The sequence below is a fragment of the Alexandromys fortis genome, unplaced genomic scaffold (genome assembly GCF_014885135.2).
Source record: "Alexandromys fortis isolate MF-2015 unplaced genomic scaffold, M_Fortis_MF-2015_v1.1 scaffold_195, whole genome shotgun sequence".
Taxonomy (NCBI): Eukaryota; Metazoa; Chordata; class Mammalia; order Rodentia; family Cricetidae; genus Alexandromys; species Alexandromys fortis.
Window position 1 is genome coordinate 2,176,917 of NW_026068105.1, and position 4,128 is coordinate 2,181,044.

Consider the following 4,128-nt stretch of genomic DNA (forward strand, 5'->3'; position numbering starts at 1 on the left):
AAATGGGAGGCTGGGAGGAGGCAGAAACTTTTTTTTTCCTTTTCTCAATAAAAAAATAAAAATATAATAAAAAAAACAACAAAAAAGAAAAACAAACAAAATAAAAACACCAAGGCAGCTGGGTTATGAGTTTGAAACGTGTCTGGTATATATAGCAAGACTCATTTTGAATATCTAAGGGCTGGAGTCTCTTCTCTCCATTCCAGAGACAGTCACTTCATCTGATGCTATTTTAGCCTTCACCCTGAGGCACAACGATGAAGGTCAGAGTCAAGGGATATGGCCATATTGGGTGGCTGACTACCAGGGCTGCTTTCAGCTCTGGCTGAAATGAGTGTTGTTGCCATCAATGACCTGCTCATTCATTTCCTCTACATGCCCCAATATAATTCTGCGCACAAGCTCCAGGACAGAGATAAGGATGAGAATGGGGAACTTGTTATTAATGGGAAGGCTATCTTCATCTTTCAGGAGCTAGTTCCCACCAACATCAAATAGAATAATGCTGGTATTGAGAATGTTGTAGAGTTTACTGGTGTCCACATCACCATGATGAAATCCTGATCCACTTGTAGGGTAGAGTCAAAAAGCCCCTTGTGCTGATGTCTCTATTTTTGTGATGTCTCTATTTTTGTGATGGGTATGAACTACAAAAAGTACAACTGTCCTAATTAGGATTCCTATTGCTATGACCAAAAGCAAGTTCGGGAGGAAAGAGTTTATTTATTTGGCTTATATGTCTATATGATAGTCCATCACTGAAAGAAGTGAGGAAAAGAACTCACACAGGACTGGAATCTGGAGGCAGGAGCCGATGAAGAGGCCATGAAAGGATGTTGTTTACTGGCTTACTTCTTGTGGTTTGCTCAACACAACTTCACAACTTCTTCTAGATTCAGGAACCACCCAAAATGGCCTGTAGCCTCCCCCATCAATCAGTAATGAATAAAATATCCTACAGACTTGCCTACAACCCAATCTTAAAGAGACATTTTCTCAGTCGAGGCTCCCTCCTCTCAAATGATCCTAGCTAGTGTCAAGTTGACATAAAACTGACCAGAACAGCAACTCATTTGAGATTTTAGTGAATATCAATGAATAGTCATAGAAATAAGACTTGGCCTTAGAAGGTTTCATGCAAAAATGCCCTTCTTGTTCCAGAAGCAAAGAGAAATAAAACAATTTTCTTTTATTGAATTCTCAGGCGTGGCAAGCTTAACTCATTCTCCAACATTTAGATTTGGAAAATTATTTAACACTGGAATGTTAGCTACAAAATGTCCCATTTTAAAAATAATTTTTCCAATAAAGTATACTTCAAAAAGTTAGAATTGCTTCGATTAAGTCAAACAAATACATCTCAGTTCCATGCCTTCAAATTACTTCCTCACAGGAACATACTCTTGCAAAAGAGTACAATCATTCCCTCAATTATATTGCAAGGCTCAGTTCTGTTGACAATGGGCTGCAAGGCATAGTGACCTTGGTATGCCTGCTACTCTACTTCCTTACTGAAAAATCAATTGATAGCAGACTGACAAAAAAAGTCCCACTCCCACAAGCCTGGCTCTGAAAGTCTTTTATTTTTATATGCCAGAAATCTTCTCATTGGCAGGGAACAATTGGGAAGTTGGATCACACAGCAAAGAGTAATTTCATCCATGCCTGAGCCCATAAGAGACTTGTCTTCTACAGGGAAGTCGGTAATTGGATCAATGTATTAATAGAGCAGAGATGACAAAGGATATAATCAGCAAACTTGAAGATAAGTTGTTTAACATTATCTGAGCTAAACTACAGGTATTTTAGATGAAATAAAATTTTAAAGGAACTTTCCATTGTGTAGAACAATGATAAAAAACCTAATGTTTGTGTCAGCAGAGTCTTAGATAAAGAATAGGAAGGGAGTAGAATTGAAAGAGGATGAAAAAAAAATGATGGCTGACAACTTTCCAAATTTGGCAAAAGACAGAAACTTTTAGATTCAAGAAGATGAATGAATCCCAAACAAAAATAAATGGAAAGTGATCCATGTTAAGACACTTCAAAGTTTAATTTCTGAAAATTAAGATAAGAATAATAGACCAAGTTATTGTGAGGAGTCATCAACATGTCATGAAAATTTCCTGAGTCTTAGAAAGTGTTTAAATAATATGATGAATCACCATGAGTTTCCTTCTTTATAGTTTTGATAAATATTCAGAGATGGTCCTTAAACATTTAAGAACAGTGTAAATATTAGTAAGCTCAATAGCACAATTTTTTTTTACATCTCACGTAGGTTTTGTAACTGTTTGGGATTGTAATGTGCATTTCCTGTATGTGTATAGGGGATAGGAACAGTAAGTTCCTAGAACAGTAAGGACCAGGTCCAGTCAGGGTCTTAGTAGGAAAGATATGGTACACGTAAAAGAGGTCAATGAGGAATCTTTACTGAAGTTACACGTTAGCAAAATGTGTGCAAGATTAAATCTAATAAAAACCGTGAGAACAATATTGCCACAAAGGGGAAAAAGGACTGCACAACCACTAGAATTCAAAACAAGCTATATGAGAGGACTATGTGACAGATCACATAGACTTTAATAGCCTTAGCTAACTTGTAATAGTACAAGAAAGCAGGAATTCAAGAAACAAATATCCTGATCTCTTTGTGCTATCTTTTTATAGCCTGCTAGAACCTCCCATTGGCCAAAGATAATGGCATCATTGGGACAAGAGATCCGGTTGACACCGCCCATCCAATCATTTCCAAGGCCACTAAACTGGATGGAGAAGGATAGAAACAGATCTTGAGGCAAACTAATAAAAATAGCTTGCATGGAAAGTTTGAGTCTATCAAGTATTCATGTCATAATATGAATTATTTTATGTAGTAACTAGAGTCATTCACCCTAAGAAAGAACAAAACATTAAGGAGCTGGAAGAATAAGAAGATTATTTCTAGTAGAAATGTTTTAAAGGTCATTTTTGCATTGACTTATTATGATGATACATATGTTACTGTGCATATGTGGATGTCAGAGAACAACTTGCATGAGCTGGTTCTCTTCTACCATGTAGATTCTTGGAATCAACCTCAGGACAGCAAGCTTGGGAGCAAGAGCCTTTATCTGCTGAGCTACCTCATTGGCATACTGGGTTTCTTTGAATTTAAAGTTACCTCAAGGCTCTCTCTTGTGAAAAGAGAGAGGCTACCTGGAACTGAGAAGAAAAATCAGTAAAAAAAAAATGAGAAGTATTCCAGCTCTGGGAGGGTGGGCAGAGGCAGGCAGATCTCCACTTGAGGCCAGCCTGGCCTACAAAGTAAGCTCTAGGACAACCAGAGTTAGAGAGAAATCCTGTCTCAAAAAAAACCAAAGGAAGAGAAAGAAACAGAAACAGAGACATGAACAGAGATAGAGGAGTCAGAGAGACAGAGGCAAAGAGATAAGAAGAGACATAGAGACAGACAGAAAGACACAGAGACACACACACACAGAGAATGATGAAACAGACAGACACACAGAGACAGAGAAAGAAAGAGTGAGATAAATGAGAAGTGTCAAGACCAGTTTAAGATACTGTCCAATTTTTCTTATAGTACTACGGGTTATGAAAACCTCCCTGCTCTCCTCTTCAATGTCTTAACTTATACATCATACAAACTGGATAAACATATCCGTCTGACTGTAGGTTCAAAGCTTTAAAAACTTAACAGTATCTTAAGAATGATTGGTGTCTAGTCTTTAAGAATTTTTTAAGAGCTATCTACATTTGCCAAAGCAAAAAGACAACCAAGCGTTTTATTGTTTGCATCTTTTTTCTTTTAGTATTATTATTATTAAAAATTTCCACCTCCTCCAATTTCCCTCTCCCTACCCCTATTCCCCCCCCCTCCAGTCCAAAGAGCAGTCAGGGTTCCCTGCCCTGTGGGAAGTCCAAGGTCCTCCCCCCTCCACCCAGGTCTAGGAAGGTGAGTATCCAAACAGACTAGGCTCCCACAAAGCCAGTACATGCAGTAGGATCAAAACCCAGTGCCATTGTCCTTGGCTTCTCAGTCAGCCCTCATTGTCAGTCACATTCAGAGAGTCCAGTTTGATCACATGCTCCATCAGTCCCAGTCCAGCTGGCCTTGGTGAGCTCCCA